The sequence below is a fragment of the Natator depressus genome, chromosome 10 (genome assembly GCF_965152275.1).
Source record: "Natator depressus isolate rNatDep1 chromosome 10, rNatDep2.hap1, whole genome shotgun sequence".
In the NCBI taxonomy this organism is placed as follows: Eukaryota; Metazoa; Chordata; order Testudines; family Cheloniidae; genus Natator; species Natator depressus.
This window is the reverse complement of record NC_134243.1, coordinates 53,857,196-53,876,517: the sequence shown is the minus strand read 5'-3', so window position 1 is coordinate 53,876,517 and position 19,322 is coordinate 53,857,196. Positions and strand designations below refer to the sequence as shown.

At 42.4% G+C, this 19,322-nt stretch overlaps 1 protein-coding gene across 1 annotated transcript in view; it reads right to left on the bottom strand.

Annotated features, from left to right (window-relative positions):
* The window catches only part of LOC141994519 (uncharacterized), a 34,685-nt gene that overhangs the window by 15,140 nt on the left and 223 nt on the right, over positions 1-19,322 (bottom strand). The gene's annotated exons all lie outside the window — the stretch shown is intronic.

The window sequence follows — 19,322 nt, the reverse complement described above, 5'->3', positions numbered from 1 at the left end:
CCCCTTACCTCTTTCCCCCACACACAGGCACATTTTAGCCAGACTGGGGAGTAACACTCTGCAGATGAACTTTTGAACTCTGGGGCTGGACTTTTTGGATTTTGGGTGATTTGAGGATTGCTGGACTCAAGAGACATTTGGGTTCTGGGACTCAAGAACCCGAGGGAAAGGATGTGGCCCAATTTTCTGGGGTGGGTCTTTGCTCATGGTTTGGTTAATGAACACTAGTTGTGGTGTTTTCCCAATTTAATGCTGATGTCGTTTACCTCATGTTATTAAAGATTCTCTACTACACTGAGACTCCGTGCTTGCGAGAGGGGAAGTAATGCCTCTTTGAGGCGCCCAGGGGGTGTGTAAGATTTTCCCAGGTCACTGGGTGGGGGCTCGAGCCAGTTTTGTATTTGCTTTGATGAGAGGGAACCCCTGTGTACTGAACCCGGCCCTTGCTGCTATCAACTTGGCCTGGCAGAAGGGTTACACTTAATCTAAAATTAAAGTCATTCACTCTGGAAATATATGGGAAAAGAGAACATGCTATTGGCCCTAGTCACTTAGGTATTCCCCTTTCAGGACTGACATCCCAGCTGACATCACCTTGTGACCCATGTTATACTCATAAGATAGAACCATTGTGCTTTTTTCCAAAACATCCTTCAAAAGGCATTTCTTGAACAACAAGAAAATATTTTAGCAGATATGCAAAGTTAAAGTGGATGTTTAGAGGAATCATGGATCAAACATCTGCTCAATATGAAAATTCATCTTTGCATATGCTATCTTTGACAATTTGACTAACACACACAGTCCTATCAGATTCAACAAGTAACCATAAATAGCAGACGTTTAATTAGGAACAGTGTAAAACAGTCCCTTATTTTGCATACTTCAAAAGAGTGTAATTCTGCCTTCCTCAAACACACAAAGCTACCATAGTCACTAGCCCACATCACCACCACCAACAGCAGTTCCTGTTATACTAGCAAAGATAACAATATCCTATAGGTGAAATACTACCTGGACACAGCAGGTTCTAAAGCCACTTGGTCATAATAAAGAGGCAATGAATTATGAGGGTGACACTGCTAAGATTAATGATGCCGTGTTTTTGTAAACATATCCTTTAAGAACCCTAGTGTGAATAGAGAATGATAAAGGCAGTAGGAGCAACTGAAGACAAATCTAAATGGGGGTTGTGACACTAAGCACGATATTGTAATAATCTTTGTACAAAATATGCCATGTGAGGTATCATTTGAAAACTAATAACTCACTGACCATTCATAATCTTGCAGCATGTATATACATGGGGGTGGGGGTTTGAAGTCTCTGGAACTGAATAGAAGCAAGAAACCTGCTTGGGCAAAGATCTTTAACCTAATAAGACAAGGGAAGCCTTGTACTTTTATGAAAGGTCCTGAATGATGGAAAGTTAGCCATGCCTGGGAAGAAAAGTGATTGGTGAGAGAAGCCATCTTGAACAAGGCCTGTATCTTGCTAGATTAAGTTTTAGACCTTTAGAAACGTGTTTTGTTTTACTTGTAACTCTATCTTCATTACTTATACTTGAACTCACTTAATACTACATAGATTGTTAATATATTTCATTTTCACCATAAACCAACTCAGTGCTGTGTTTATACCCCCTTGTTAAGTTAATAAGCTGTGATGTGTTTTATGTGTTTTTAGAGGAACAAATGAACCTTATTATTTCTCTGAGCAGTCCAGGAGAGGGCTGGACACTTCAGGGCACACAGTTTTGGGAGAATTCAGGACCGGGAGTGTGTTGGGGTCACCATACAGGTAGCAACCAAGGCTGGTGGAAGCCAGAGTGGGGCTGTAGACATGCTGCTGGGGTCAGAGCTGCTGAACCCGGGCTGTCTACCATGCAAACACTAAGGATGCAACTTGCATGCTGATTGGCTGGTTGTGAGCAGCCCAGGTTGGGACCTACAACAGCAAAGCATTAAGAGGTATCCAGGGTTATTGGGCAGGCAATGACAACCCTCATTGGTTTGGATTTGCACCTCAAAACCCAACTGGCCTTCGACAGGAATCCATGTTGGGGGGTGGGGAAGAGGGAGAAGGTCTGGAGGGAGGGCATACAAGAGTCCAGGAAGTTGAGTGAAGAAGGAAAAAAAATCACTGTTTGAGTGCCAGAATACACCCTTGTAGTCACACCTTATTGTAATAATCTTTGTACAAAGTATGCCTTGTAAGGTATCATTTGAAAACTCATAATTTGCTGGTCAGTATTGTCCTGGTAAAATAGGTCTGGCAACATTGTATGTGAAGTTATATGTTTTCTCTGTATGGTGTTATTAACATATGTTCCAAACCCTACAGCCCTGCCCAAACAGAAGTTGGCAAACAGGTCTGTCCTAAAGAAAGGAACAGGAACCTGTGCTCTGCTTAATTTGCATTTAAGAAGTTAAAAGTCATCAAGCAGGAATGGCAGATAAAAGAAGTTCAAACAGGTGAAAAAACCAGCAGGGAATATCCTTCCATCTAGACTCTTTGGGTCCTGGCTCTCAGCTGGAAATGTTTTTCAAGAGAGGGACTGAAACTATAAAAATGAGGGACAAAGCACCCATCTCTCTCTCCCTGCCCATCGCATTCACAGGAAGTAGGTGTTGAGCTCTAGGGGAAAGGTCCTGATTGAAGGAGTTTGGCCAGTAAGACTGCTGATATCCTGGGTGAGAAACTTTGCTTTGAATCCAATGTAGTTTGTTAAGTTAGGCACCAGTAAGCATTTTATCTTTGTTTTCTTTGTAACCATTTCTGACTTTTATGCCTCATTACTTGTAGTCCCTTAAATAAGTTTATTAAACTCTCTCTTTGTGGTTTATTGTTTTAGCTAATCCAGTGTGTTCAAGTTGAAATGTCTGGGTAACAAATGTCTGGGTAGGGAAACAAGGGGTGTGCATATTATTCCCTTAAAGGAATGAAAGGCTCAATACATATGCACTGTTCAGGAGAGGACTGGGCAATACAGACATTTCAGGGGGGAAATCTGAGGCTGGGAGTGTGTTGGGGTCACTCTGTGGTAAACTTTAGGGTTGGTAAGAGCCAAGGTGTGGCTAGCTGCAGCACACAGAGACATAGCGGGGAGAGACTTACATGCTGCTGGATGTGAGCAGCAAGGCATTGTAAAGGGCACCCCAGGTTACAGAATAGGGGTGACAGCTACTCAGTGCTGATTGTACCCTGGTATGTCACAGTTTGTTAGTGGCAAAGGGAGCTGTTTGGCACTGTAACTAACTGGGAAATCAGCTATTTTCAAATAATAGGTAGTGAGCAAACACCAGGAAGGACTCATACAGCATTAACAAACCAGCACACCAAGTCTTTGATATATATAAAAATACTATTTTACACTTAAGTATGCTTAAATTAGAAGATATGAAATTGCTTTACAAGCCATGATGCACACCCTTGTAGAAAAGGGAAACTTGATCCCCATTTTACAGATGGCAGAGAGAGGAAGCCCCACAATTTACACTATGTTCACTAGAGTTGGGTGCTTTTGGGGTGCTCAGCTTCAGATTCTCAGGGCCTGATTTTCTGAGGCAGTGAGCACTTATAATTCCAACTGAAGTTGATGGAAGCAGTGGGTGCTTGGTACCTATGAAAATCAGGGCTTAGGAGTCTCAGGTTGGGCATGTCAAAACGGACACCCAAAATTAATGGACAATTTTGAAATCTTTGGTCTAAAGGACATGTGTGAAGCCACTCAGGAAATCGGTGGCATGGCCAGTGTCTCCTGACTTGAAATCCTCATCTTAATCACAAAATTATCCTCCCTCCCTCTGTAAGAAAGAGGACACCAGGTATACTTTGCAATGGTAGATATTTTGTTATTATAATGAGGCAGTTACTAGAGTCAAGTGATGTAATGAACAAATTATGTCTAGAAGCAAACAGATGAAGAAATGAGTTTTTAAACTGTTAGGTTATTAAATATTTCTTTAGAAGGAAATAATTTTCACCTTTCTGCTCTTATGAAAACACAATTTGCCATATTTTGTAATAAACGTGTGCTGCTGAACATAAGTTTCACAGCTTGTAATGTCTTCAGCCTTGGATCAAAGTCTCTGGCAAAAAGGACTCCCACTGAAATCTTACAGAACCTTCCTGCTCCATCTTTAAATTTTGCTACACAGCAGAAATGCATAGTTCCTAGAACTCCACAGCATATTTGGCCTTTTAACAGTTGGCCAACAATTTTCTACATTTCCAAAACCATGTTGTGAGAGGATAGTTACATTTCTAAAACAGGTAGCGTATACTTTGTACTTGAAATAACTCATGGCCATAGTCACAGACATTGCTTAAATGTATGTACACAGCAAAATGAGCAGTGCTACCACCTGTGAATTCTGTGGCAACACGATTGGTCTCACATAGCCATATCTTATTCCTACCACATTTTGTACAATAGCACCTATGGATATGTTTACACAGCAAAAAGGAGACCTGCAGCAGGGAATCTCAGAGCCTGGGTCAACTGTCTTGGGCTCACACTATGAGGCTAAAAATAGCAACATAGACAGTTAGGCTCGGACTGGAGCCTAGGCTCTGAAACCTGGTGAAGAGGAGGATCTAGGATCCCAAGCTCCGAGACTTGCTGCTGCAGATTTTTTTTTGGGGGGGGGGGGCGGCTGGCTGTGTAAACGTTCCCTATGTGTTTCAAAAGTCACCCCTTAACATCATGGTATCTTGACTCTCATGATCATCAACATAATATTAAAATTCAGAAAGTACATGATCAAAAACCAAGGTGTTTGGGGTGTAATGCAGGAACTTAAAATCTAGTGAAAGAAAGCCAAAGCCATAAATGAGGTACAAAACAATGTAAAAGAGGTAAAACCATCAAATGACCAATCATAAAAAAGTGAGTGAGGGCCTTCTATTGGGGCAGTCTGTGGCCCTGATCCTGCAGACATTTATACATGTGCTTAACTTTGCGACCATGAAATCAATGGAAGTACTCGTGGTAGTCAGATTGAACACATGCACAAGTTTTTGCAGGACTAGGCCTGTGCTGGATTAAGCACCCACGAAACAACGACCAAGGAAGCATGTGAGCTATTGTTGAGTGCATAAAAGTTGTACTATTTATCTATATGGTTATTGCAATCTTTAACTCATTGCTTTATAAAGAATTAAGATCTCTTGACAAGGAAAGACAACAGTATGTATAACCAAGTTGTATTTTAGAGTTGATTTCCCCCCCCCCCCCTGAAAATCTTGAGAGAAGCAAATGCAGATATATTCTTGGCAATTCTTAGAATGTCTTTTACAATGAATTATTAGCACTTAGTGAAGTACAGGAGACTGACTCATGCTCTTTACACATGCTATACCACTCTCAGTATGAGAAGTACAGATAGTAGGCAGACCTGAAAGGACAAGACACCCCTTCCGGAACAGCGTTAGTTGGTTTATAAAGCTGCTTATGAAGGCTGCTGAGAAAAAAAAACTTCTAAAAACTACAAGTAAGAGTAATGAGAGTTTTTTGGGGGCCCATACTGTACTTTGGTGTCCCATCCAGTAGCATATAGTCTGTAAAACAATTTTTTTCTGTGTGTCACTTCTTTCCCACAAAATGTATGGGTTTAACATTGCAGCAGCAAAATTAAAATAAAAGAGTGATAACAGGAAAGAGCATGAAATTTAAAGATAGATGAAGAATCCAGGAGGCAAAGAGAGAGACTAGGTCTGAGAGAAAGGCTGGGACAAGTATACAGAGGATTTTAAAAACAAGGGGAGAAATCCCAACCCCATTGAAGTCACAGGAAGGGAATTTTAGATAGGATCATGGAATGAACGGGAAGCCAGTGTCTAGGGATGGACGATGGTCACACTTTCCTGTGCTTGTGAGAAGGAAGTCAATAACATGGGGATCAGCAACCTTTGGAATGCGGCCCGCCAGAGAAAGCTGCTGGCGTGCCGGGCCGGTTTGTTTACCTGCAGTGTCTGCAGGTTTGGTCTATTGCAGCTCCCACTGGCCGCAGTTTGCCGTCCCAGGCCAGTGGGGGCTGCGGGAAGGGCGGCCAGCACATCCCTCGTCCCGCTCCGCTTCCCGCAGCCCCCATTGGCCCGGGACAGCAAACTGCAGCCAGTGGGAGCTTCAAATCGAGCAAACCTGCAGATGCTGCAGGTAAACAAACCGGCCCGGCCCGCCAGCGGTTTTCCCTGGCAGGCCGCAGGCCAAAGGCTGCCAATCCCTGCAATAACATTTTACACTTAATGAACATATGAATTGACCCCTAAATCTTTACCCAACCTAGCCCTTTCAGTTTTGAAAATAAAGCATTAAAAACCAATATATATTTTCGGTTTAGAGGTGAGAATTTTTCCTTTAAAAAAAATTACTTAAAGAAACATTATTGGGTTTGAAGTTACACATTTACACCTTTAATCATAATGGAACACTATAGCAGAATGCTTGAGCACTGAGGTAGTGCTATTCATGCCCAGACACACACACACACGAGTTCTAAAATACATAGAGTTTAGCTTGCACAGATCTCACTCAGGGAAATTCTGCGGGTTTTTTAATCTTTGCAGCAGCCAAGTGATTAAATTTTAAAAAGTTTAATGAGTTGGTACTGTAGCAACATTCCTCATGCACACATTTGCATAATGTTGACACTGCTGAGGGGAGGGCTGTTGAGCAGTTCTGCTGGGAAATGAAACATTGCCTAATTCTGAAGAGTAACCACAAGAACAGAAAAACAAGTGTTTCTGCAGCTGTGGTCCTTTTGCCATAGCCCTCATCTCTCAGTATAGTAATAAAAAGAAAAAAGATTAGAAGTCACCTGAGGAGCTAGCTGATATCTGGGTAGCAGTTGTAAATGTTATCATTTAGTTTAGTAAGCACCGAAACCAAACAAATATGAACAACTGAGAATATTTCAGCTTTCTGTGTGTAAAGTTTCTACAAATTTGCATTTGCTAATAGAGAGAGTTCAGTTACAAACTTGGTTGCATGCCCATGGCAGGGGTGGGGAAGGGGGAGGAATGTTAGGAAAGGGTTCAGCACAGATTATTTCCCAAATGAGGCAAGGAATAACTCAGCCACAGTGAGGTCCCTGCTCCCCTACATGATACTCCTTACTCAGGTCAGATCGTAACATTGTAATCTACTCCATATCATGGATTTCATAGGGTTGGGGTTTTTTCTTCTTCTTCTCCTCCTCCTCCTCCTCTTCCTCCCTTCCTTAAAGAGAAACCAACCATACAAACATACTAATTTGTAATGGCACTTTAGGTTACGCTTATGAAAGCAAGATATGGGTCAAAAGCAAAACCTTTTGAATTAGAACTCCTTCAGATTTCCAGTGTGTAAGTTTGGGGAGCTGTGCTGTTAGTTTAAGATTCAAATTCCTGTTTCTGTATGCTTTATTATGATTTTGAGTTCCAGGTTGGATCCCTTTTGCATTTTCATTTTGAATGTAGACAAAAATCTGGCAAGAACTGCTGTTCTCATGGGACCTGAGCCTAAAATGCTGGCAATTTCAAGAGATTTCATAGGACGTGAGATCTAGATTAAGATTTATTTGGATCTGAACATTGCCTGCTCAGCCCACTTCAATTAAAATAGGCCCATGGCCTTAAAACACAAGTAAAGCAAATGGCCTTTTGGGCTTCTCCTTTACCTGTGTCTCACGTAAGCTCTGCAGCAGGAGTAGGCCCTATTATCCTCTCCAGCAGTAGAGTTGGAAGGGGAGCGTGAAACTGTCAGAGCTACCTTTCACAATGAGAAAGGAAAAGGGTACAATGCACTGCCTAAGCACCTTCACTCTTGTTTGTGGTTCCGCAAATCCAGGAGTCAAATGGGGGAAAAGAGACAATGGTACTTTCCTGGGCTCTGTGCCTCTCCCCAAAACAAGCTCAAAATGAGATGCCACTTGCTGTCAATGGCACAGTATTCAAAATATAATCACCAGCTTCTGCTGAGCATGGGTGGGGAGGATGGTAGAAAGTGGAAGTACATGGGAGAGTGCTACTCACTGATAGGGCTAAAAATGTGCTGACACAGAGCTGACTGCGTAGGTCTTCTTATCTCTCAAATGGCTAAATAGTTACCATTGACATGTAAATCATCGCCATTGGGCATTTGCGTTAACACTCCAACACTAGAGATCAATGCCTTCCAATAAGAGATATTCCCTTGAGACCACATGGTCAGACAGGTCACGACTGAACGCAAAACAGGCATTAAGTAATCTTAACTACAACTCACCCCTGTGGCAATCTTCTTAGGAGGCCACCAAGGCTAGACAGAACATGAACATACAGACCTTGATGGACCTAAGGTCGAATGGGAGTAGCTAAGGTCCCTCATGGAATTTCTCCTTTGGGGTATGCAGCACCATTTGGCCACAGAGATTTTAGGATTCATGGATTGAGGGAGACTAACACCTGGTAAAATCAAGGCATGGTGCAAAGGACATTAAGCCAGAGCCATGAGGGTACTTTAGACTACTGTGGAGACAAGGGCAGCTTTTAATAGTAGTATCACAGACCTTCCTGTTATCATCCCAGCACCATGCATAGAGCCAAGCAACAATTGTGAATTCCTCCAAAGGGAGAGTTTCTTTTTAATGGTGGTGGGAGTCCTCTAGCCGAGTCCTCATCGTGCATAGCCTGGAGTGGAAGTAAACTGAGTTTTCATTCTAAAGTCAGTGCAAGTATTAGCTTCCTGGCACCTCTCTACTCTTGCAGAACAGGTACAACAGCAGTAGCCCTAGGCAGATAAGTTAGTCTCTGTATTAATCACTAATGGTTTCCATTGTACAGAATGTAGATCACACGTACACGAGATGTAAGCATCATGTACACGATTGACTAGTGTACTTCCAAAGTTCAGCACAAAGAATTTCCTGACGCTAGTCCAGTAGTAAATATGATCCTGCATAATAAGGCTGGCCCATGAACAAACATAGTATATGAAAAAGCTTAACAGTACTATACATTCACATTTCAGCCAAGAGTAAGATTCAACCAAATGGCAGGAATTATAAATTGCTTACTTCTGTGGCATGATGCCAAAGCTAAAAGAATTGCCTCTATTCACTGTATCTCTTGGCTTAAGAAACAAGGGGTGGCTCAACAATTAGACAATGGTTATGGTGTACTATGCCATTGCACGGATTCAACAGTAGTGGTCATGCATAATCTAATGATCTTGGAGAACCAACACTTGCATAAGGATGAGACACAACATAACAGTGTCTGATCCAGCATCAACAAAAAAAGTGCAGCTGGGGGGTAGGGGGCACACGACGACACCCTATACACTGCAATCACTTATTGCTTTGATTTCCAAGATACTCAACAAATCCAGAATGGCTGCTAGGGTTCCCCTGCTCCAACCTAAGACTGAGCTATGTGTCAAAAGCATGTTAATTAGAATCCAGTGAAGTACTGAGCGAGCTTTCCCTGCTTTAAGGGATTGGCAAGTGTAATAGTCAGTCAGTCTGATTGCTAATGGTCCAGAGTGTTTTAGAGAGATCCAATTAGGGTCCAGTCTGACTACCCTCTCACCTGCTCCCTCCCACATGATGTCCTGCTGTTGCTGCCCGGGCTGACATTGGCTCTCCTCCAGGTCCTGCTCCATGAGCAGATGTGTGCTTTCCATCAGTGCCTTGGCTCTTGGCGCTCAAAACCCCACCCCCTCATCGTCAGAACATCTGCCAAGTGCCAGATGAATACTGTCAATAGCACAGTGGGACTGTGATCTCAGTTGAGACCTCTAGGAGCTACTGTCATACAAAAAGCCACCGCCGCGCCGCCACCACCACCGTGTTTTCAATCCCTGAGAATTTTTTAAGGTAGATGATATCAGTTCCCATGTCCAGGAGGCGCATGTTATCCCGAAGTAAGAGTCTGAGGCAGCCATCAGCAATATTTTAATGCTTCAGCATCTGGCCTTGACCAGAATGTGAGAAAGGGGAAGAAGCCTGTGCCATGGTGCCACTTGGCACCATCCCACAATCTCAACATCTTTTAGAAGTTTGGGGTTTGACCAATAGCAGCCTTCCTAACCATGCAGGGCTGCCATAGGCTGACAGGCACTGCAGTACCACTTCGAAGGTTTGACTCACTCTTCTGGCCCCAGTGATTGCGTGCCAGCTGGGATGACTGGCGCATCTCCCACTGAGTATTAGCTAAACCAGTGACCTTAAAATAAGATCCAAATAATTATGTGTTAAGGGAGTGTACTCAAGATGCTCTTGCTTTGGTCTTTCTGGGGAACATTACACAATAGGATTTCACACAGAATTTCACAATGTCTTAATTTAAGTGGAGAGAGGGGAAGAATGCAAATATTTGATGTGATGAACTCAGTGTGGCCCAGATTCACAGAGCCATGCCCCAGTGCATCTGATACAATTAGGAAATGCAAACATTCCCAGTTAGAGAGGCTTTAATTTGTCACACACTTGTTCTTTTGCAGGAAGGAAGAACAACATACCGTGCTAATACCAAAGGCACGCCCCCCCCCTCAGAGCTCTCTCTTTCTTCCTAAACGGATTTGCCTGTCACCTCTGAATTAACTCCGCCTCCTCCTGACACACACACACACACACACACCCTCTATTTCTTTTTTCACATTTCCTCTCTTATTTTTCCCTATATTATTCCTTCCCCCCCAAAAATCCTGCACAGCAGCAGCCTGCCCTTGGATGCAGCTCTATAGCAAAGTCCATCACTGCCACTAGATATGTTTGCCTGAGGCTCCCTTACAGAATTAAGTAAATTGTCTTCAAGGGCTAAGCACATTGTGGGTGAGGTTCATCCAAGTGCAGAACTGCTTTTGAAGCCCTCTGGACCATTTAAGCACAGCTCTAAGAGCTTTGGTGACACTTAATGAGGTGAAGAGCCTTATACATACCCTCTAGACTGGGATAACTTCCAGTCCTCACCAGCTTAGACTCTCATTTTCCTTTCCGCTCTCACCTATCCAGTCTGCTTACCTATTGAGCTTAAGTATTATTTTCCCTTGCTTTCAACAAGCAAATAAATACATCCATTTTGCAATGTACTTATGAACCTAGGGGATAATAATTGTATTCTGATGTTGCTGTTTCTCTAAACTTTACAAATCCTAGAGAGCACAGTTTCCCCCCACTTTAAAAATCCCTAGATGCAAAGGTTGAACACATTTTTTATTAGAAACAATTTGCTTATGTTTACTAGTATAAATTGGTGGAGTAGCCCCCACAGCCCATAGGATACTGACCAAACCATCAACTCATTGCTGAGAATTTCCTTTAGTATGAAACACAAAAAGCTGAGCCTGAACGCCTTCCTCATCAGAACTTCTCTCCACCCCCCACCCATCCCCCAAGCCAGGCTTCCTGTTCCTTCTGTAGATAGCCACTCAGCTTTTTATATCCCTGAACTGGTGTCTGGCTGCCAAGGTGAGTCAGCAAAATAGCTCTGCAGCATCCTATAGGGTTATAAAGTCTGATATGCCAGTCACAGTTTCTAAAATTGTTAATTTACCACAAAACACAGACCCATCCTTCTTATTAGAGTTAGTGGGGTGGAGGGGAGGGAATGAAATCAGAAAAAGTTTTGTGGAAACATTCCCATCTGCCTCAAGCTTTATTTTGATGGAAATTTTCTGGACAGCTCTACTTATTATACAAGTGCTTATTTGTCTCTATAGTATTAGAAAGAGATCCTTGTACATTCTTTTATAATTGCAGCACAAAAAATAAATGCACATATCTATATACAACCATTTAAAGCCAAGACATGGACAGAAGAAATTCTGAAAAATTCAAGTGTCTTTTGGAAACACTGTTTCAAAGCCCACAGGAGAGCAGATACAGTATGTTGCTATCCACTATCCCTGTTCCAAGTACCATCAGCAATGGCAGATATAAAACTCAGTTTCTGGATATTACTCCTTAAATAAGGCAGTACGTCCTGCAGTTACACTGTAGCATCATAAGTACAAGCTACTGGTTGCTCGGTCTACGATGGCACACAGTATTTAAACAACCTGCCAGAAAAGAGAGAGAGAAAAAAAAAGGGGGTTAGATTGTGTGTCTCAGGCACAGACTCCAATAATGGGCACCACAAAGAATTCTGCCTTTGACAGACTAGGTTCCTCAAGGAGGCTTTCTATGTAGGGAGCATTGCTGCGCTTGCTACAACATTCCTTTTGGACAAGTGCAATGGAAGGAGTAGAGTAAGAAGGGGTCGTAGCCTTGCTTCCTCCTGGCCACTTATGGGTGCTGTGCATGCCTGGAGCAATAGGAAAGGAGCAGTTCTTGTTTTCAAGTGCAGGAACTGGACTTCAGCGGGACCCTTACATGGACTGCATCAGACTGATTGTGTCCTGCTCGTACCAGGCAAAGATGAGGTGGAACCTGGCCTGGTGCTCTTTCTGTTTACCGCATGAGTCTCTGCATACTGAGAGATGACTCATTTTCAAAACGTTATCTTAGGAGAACCCCTGTCTTGGTGTAGAGCTCAATTGTCTTCACCAGGGTCCTCTCACTTGCATCACATTGCAGGATCAAGGCCTTAACTTGTATATCAAATGTGTCAAAGTACAATATGTACAGTACTAAGTAAAGATTAAAAGGAATGACCATTATGCTGGTATAGTAATAACTGATTTTTAAAATAGAAGGTAGAAAAATGAGGTTTGAGGGGATAATTGTGCCTGTTTAGCATGTGTGCAATTCTAAATATGTTCATGGGGAGGGGAAGTGCCCCTTCAGTAGGATCTCCAGTGTCATATAAAGTAAATATTTATCCTGAAATAATGCTGGGATTGGTGATGTTGAAATGAACCTCCTTCGCTGTTCAGCCTCTCTATATCCACCTCACACTCTCCTAATTGACGCAGCTCCCTATAACATTTTAATCTCACCCCTGTTGTCATGTGCCTCTCTGTATCTGGAGTCAAAGCCTGCATTCCTTGTTCACTGGGGGGTTTGGGTGCACAAGGCATGCAGAATTGGGCACTAGTTCATTTTGTTTAACTAGGGTAAAATTTTCTAAAGCACCCAAGTGACTTGAGTGCCTGGTCCCATTGTCAAAAGTGATGTAGACATTTAGGATCTTAAGTCTCATTGAAAGTTAATAAAATAACTAATAAAAGTTTCACTTTTGAAAAATTTTACCATTCTCCTAGCTGTGTTTTAACAATGGTTATGAAGGAATTACACATTGTTATTGCACTTCTCTTCCCTGTTAGTACGGAGAAGACATTCTTTTACAGAAAAAAAACCCACTCCTCATAGTACAGTATCCTTTGCCATGAAATTATTTTACTCTGATTTATACAGATCTCTTTTTCTGCTACAGAAATCACACAACTAAATCAAGGCTTAATTAAGGCTCCTCAAAACCAGAGCTCTACTAGTATGCAGAAACTCATATGGTAAACAGAAAGGGAAGCTGACCAGGTTCCACCTCATCCTCACCTGGTGTGGGCGGGACATGTGTCCCATGCAGCCCATGTAAGGATCCACCAGAAGTCCAGTTCCCACACTTGAAGACAAGAACTGCTCCTTTCCTATTGCTTCAAGCATGCACAGCACCCATAAGTGGCAGGAAGGAAGGAAGCAATGTGGTGTCTACTCTCACATCCATCTTGTGGCAGAAGTAGCAAGTGTATAGGGCTTGGAAACCAGCATAAAGTATGAACCCAGAGAAGGCAGACTTCTTGTTCCAACCCCCGTGGACTGGATTTTTTTTCTATGTTTTAAGTTATTTTCCAAAAGCTTTACAGTAGATGTGCCAAGCAGCCTAGTTTTCCATCATTCAGTGGGATGACTGCCTTAGCTTCTGCTCAGTGACTGGCTAGCCAGCTGTATTAGGAAGAGTCTGATCCTTCCACAGCAATGAAAAGTTCAGCAAAACAAGGACAGCCCTTCACCTTCCCTGAGCCACAGTTCTCTACCCATGGCCAGTCATCTTCCTCCCTAGATGCAGGGGAGTGAAGGACTGGGTGGATTTCCTCCCACCCTTTCTGGAAGCCCCAGCCCTAGACAATGAGAAGGGGCCCAAGTCCAGGTCTCAAGCCCATAATATTTCTTTTGTCTCAAGCCATTTCTTTCTCTTGCCTTTACTGCAAGTCCACATACTTCACCCTTCCATAAAATTCCTTAGTTTCAGATTTATAGTCCTTTACCAACTTACCAAGCTTACCCCTCCTCAGGGTTCTTCAGTCTCCTGCCTGCCTTGGGGCCTCCTCTCTGGCCCCCCACAGGCTTCTTCCTTGGATGGTACTTAGCGGGTGACCCACTGTATATCCTGCTCATTTCAGAGAGCAGCCCCTATACCAGGTGTTGCCTCTTTCCCACTTTCTCTCTTACTTAGCAAAAATGGAGCTCTTTTAGAGCTCAACCCCTTTCCCAGCATGCATTGTGACCCAACCGACAGTTCCCATTGTTTCTCTGGGAACTACGTCACACAGATCCGGTCGAGCTGTCACTGCTGAATGCTCACCAGACTGGTCTCAAGGGATCCAAACACCCTTAGCTTGCTGGAGCTGGGCGAGTTTAGACACTGTCCCTGGCTTTGGGCCTTTAGGCATGCACTCTGGGTATGGACCTTGTGTCCAGCACCCCTCTTGGCATGGTGGACCTCACGGTCCAATTGCCTATGCCCTGAAACTAGTGCGGTCTCTCCTAAGCCTCCCCAGCTGCTCTTGCATATTCCCCAGAATCCTACTGAAGGTGTGAGCCTGTTGGTCTATACTTTAACACTTCAGGGGCATGTGACAGTGAAAGCCAACAGAGAGACTTTACTCGTTACTTAGCATGGGAAATACCCAGATGTAGACACACCTATATGCCTTTTGCTACCTCAATTCTCTCACCACTGTGGGGAGTTCTCTGGGTATAGGCCAGAGTCCTCTAAAGAGTCCAGGATCCTTCCTCTCCTTTCTGTGCACAACTTTGCATCCAGAACATGGAACGTCTGGGCCAGCTGGCTGCTGAGGGCCTCTCTTTTTTATATGCTCCAGCTCCCTTTGTCAGAGGACTTCCTGATTAGCCTCATCAGGTGATCAAAATCCCCTACTAGTTGCATAGTTACCAGCCCACCTGGGAAGACTGGTTCATCTGCATTGGAGCCAGTCTGTTGTCTAGGGTGGTTCCATTTCAGTGGGAGAACACTTACATTTGTGACTATTTTTTAGTCCTGTGATGCTACCCCTTGGCATTCCAGCCCAATACAGAGGTAAAAGGACACAGAGAAGGCAAACCAACCCCACATTCAAAATGGAGTCTGCGATCTTACAGATAAATATGAGCCCCTGAAATCAAATAGAATTAATAAGCGGTACATTGACAGAATCCCAAGACTATCATGCTACAAATGTGCTAACTGATTGCAGCAAGAGGAAAAAAAAAGAGTAAATACTAGAAATCTCCTTGAAAGCAATAAAACACCTGAAGGCATCTAACAGCATTATTTAAATGAGCTCAGAAAAGCTTAAATAGCGGTTAAGCATTAACTCCCCAAAAATGCTGTCAAGTGTCATCAACATTGCCAAGATTTAGAGAGACCAAAAATACTTGCCATAGCAGAAGAAACAAGACAAACTCTTTGTGAGAATTACACAGCCCCTCACCCCCCTTCAGTAATCTCAGGATTATAGTATTATTATAGACTAGGGTTTCCCCATCTTGGTCAGAATAACAAACAGTCTGAGCCATATTTTGCTAATGATCTGCTTGTGGAACACCTATTGATACAATAGAAGATTAAGGCCATATTCTGCTAAGTGGTGAGTTCCTTTCACACCCACTGACCCAAAGGTACTCAGCTCAGGCTGTTGTTTTATTGCATCTACCCTACCAGCGCTATCCCAAAATACCTGACAGGATTAAGAAAAAAAAAAAATCGGAGACATAAGGAGAGGTACGGAGCTGAACTATGAAATAAGATGAAAAACCAAAGAAGCAGAGATATATAGAAAGTCTGTTCCAGATCTGATAAAGCCTGGAGATTGTGGGGAAGGACAGAGAGATAGCTACTAATATCAGCGGGGGTTCTGCGTATGGACTAGTGGGAGGATATTTAATGAGCCTTTCATATGAGAGACACTTCAGTTTACTTATTCAATGCAAAATTATAACATCTCCCCATTCCAAGCACTATATATTGTATGTACAGGAAATGTCAGTCCATCGTAAATTGCAATATTTGCTAATGTAAATTTTACAGTCAAGCCTTCATGGTTTTTCCTTCCTCCCCTCAAAGTGTTTCATTTACAACATGGAAAATGCTAATTAACATTGAAATGTTTAATAAAATCTTTCCAAGCAATAAAACAGAATACAGTTTTCCCCAGACTTGTGTAAGAAACCCAATGCTCCCCTTTCATATGTATTCTGTGGGCATCACCTGTAATTGCATCATTTACTTACTACAGTGCATTACATCCGTCGAACTACACAGGAATATTGTGCATTTGTGCATGGAACAATGGAGGTGTTGCTAATAGTTGGGATATGCAGTGTGTTCTGGGATCAGGGATCATCAGAACCTGTGTCCTGCCTCATGGTTCACACCAGCCGCTGAGAAATGTTGAGAATGGCTTTTTTTTTTTTAAATTGTTTAATTCACTGCTTGTGACAGACATTCCAGTCATCTCTGTGGATGGAATGAGACCAGTTCAGTTAGAGGTGGGCTGTTTCAATAGCCCTCCATGAGGCAAAGGATGGAAAATTTTGGGAAACTCAAACCTCAGAGCCTAAAGAGAAGGATTCTCTGAAATCAAAATAGGGCTTGACTGAACAGTTCAAGGTGAATAAATTTTCCTTGACAACTTTAGCCTGTTTTTCTGCAATATCCTCATATTTGTTATTTGAATTTATTTTGTTAAAATTTGTTTTCTTGAACATTTTTATTCTATGGATTGCTCACTATCAGTTCTTTGTGAATTCCGACACACTGTATTTGAGATCAATTCCTCAGTTGTGACTGGTCGCCTGATTTTCATGCTATTGTTTCTGTTCCCTGATTGGCTGAGTCACTCTTACAGGTCCTGATTCAGAAAAACAACTTAAGTCTAATTTAAGTTAAGTGCTCTTAAGCATGTGCAAAACTTAAGCTTGTTGAATATGGATGCTTTCCTGAATTGGGACAATAATAAGGAGGGCTTGAAGAAACCACTGGGTTCTTGTTAAACCCTGGATTTGTGCTGGAAATGGCCCACCTTGATTATCATACACATTAAGAAAAGGAGTACTTGTGGCACCTTAGAGACTAACCAAATTTATTTGAGCATGAGCTACAGCTCACTACAGACTAACACGGCTGTTACTCTGAAACCTATCATACACATTGTAAGGAGAAAGAAAAGGAGTACTTGTGGCACCTTAGAGACTAACCAATTTATTTGAGCATAAGCTTTCGTGAGCTACAGTGAGCTCACTGTAGCTCACGAAAGCTTATGCTCAAATAAATTGGTTAGTCTCTAAGGTGCCACAAGTACTCCTTTTCTTTTTGCGAATACAGACTAACACGGCTGTTACTCTGAACACTGGGGCTATGAACATGTGAGGGAGAGGGAGCAGGAGTAGAAGATTTGGGGAAATAGTACATTTCATACCTAACACCTAGTAAAAGACATAGTAGGGAATGAGGACAGAGAAGAAGTGCACATTTGTGTGTTTTGTGTGTTTTGCTGTAGTGTAGCTCCTTTGCCAAGTGGTAGCAGATGTGGGGGCCTTGTAAAGCTGTATACTGCTGGAAGAAAAATCAGTGACAGTCAGGGTATTTTGTTAGAGTAATTTATTTATAGAACGAATAAACTGTTTTTTTTAGTCAGAGGCGGTCACAGTGACCCAGATCCTCAAATGTACTTAGGCGCCTACCTCCCATTGAGAGACAGACTTGATATCTTTGTGGATTTGGGCCAGACTGCATACAAGGAACAGCTCTCTTTCGCAGAAACACAAAGCCAAAGCACACCTGCCCTTTCACCATTAGGCAGCTGTATGCTCTCTGGAATATCTCTGTTTAAACACACTTTTCCCTATCCCTCCCTAATCCCCAGGGCTTTTTATGTAGGAAGTCCCCTAGCCCAAACCTGCCCACCTAGGAACACAAGCCCTTGAAAGGTGAGTTTGGGACTAGGACTCAGCCCTCCTTTTTGTGCAGTTGCTTTGCAATACAAAGGAACCTCCCAGGAGGTTTGACTGCCCAAACAAAGGCTACTTTACCTCACGCAATCCCCTTCATGACAATGTGGGTGCAGTGAGAGTTTCATCCTGAGCGTCTATATATTGACACATAACATTAGCTCCTTTCCCTAAAACTGCCTTCATGTCATATTTGATTTTTTGCCCATGTAATCAATAAAACATTTCCATATATCATTAAACGTTACTGGGTTCTCATGTGAACTGCCCATATATGCTTACCACAGAGAGTTACTGCACGTTACAACGTATAATATAAAATCTATCAAATTTCAGCCTACTTATAAAAGGAGGGTCCAAAAAGCACAAACTGACAGATTTCTGCTGTAACTACAGTATGCTAATGAGTGCCACAAGAAGCAATGAAACTTGCCTTCTCGTTTCTCCAACACAAGATTCTTATTATAAAACATTCAGCCCTCAGATCTGATCCATGCAGTTCACAGACTAGACAAATTTATGGGAGGGGACTGTCAACACTAGGAATTACTGAATCTCTTTTGTTGTTTTTTTTTTTTTAAATTGAAAACCACTGTGATTTTTCTTATTTTGAAACATAGGAGCAAATACTGTACCTCAGCATAACTGTGTTGAAATCAGGAAGGTTGTATACTTGTAATTGAGGGTTGTAGATTATGGCCCATATATTTTCTCAAAAAGCATCCCACTCCCTGAAAAGATTTATGATCATTTTCTTTATGGAAGATTCTTTGGAAAATGCATTACATCACATCACTCATTTACTGTGCTTTGTTCAGCATTTGTGCAGCACAAAATTGTGAAAAATGGCTAAACAGCCAGCATTGCCCTGTGGCGTTTTACTGTCACTATGTAAGAACAAATACACCATTGTCTTAGATTGTTGTTGACCAGTCACGGTTCAGATGAACTTTCATGATCTGCCTCTGCTGGATAGTAAGACCACATAGCAGCTGTGAAACGAACACATGCAATTAGCCAGCACCTGCCACACAGAGCACCATCAGCTACTTATTCATGGTCAGTGAGCATTTCACATTAAGCTATACTCTGAAAAATGAAAAGGGTTCCAGGAGACAGATTAACCATGCCAAATATAAGAGCATTCACAAAGTGTTAGAAAACCAGACAGGTAAATGTTTAACTGTCTAA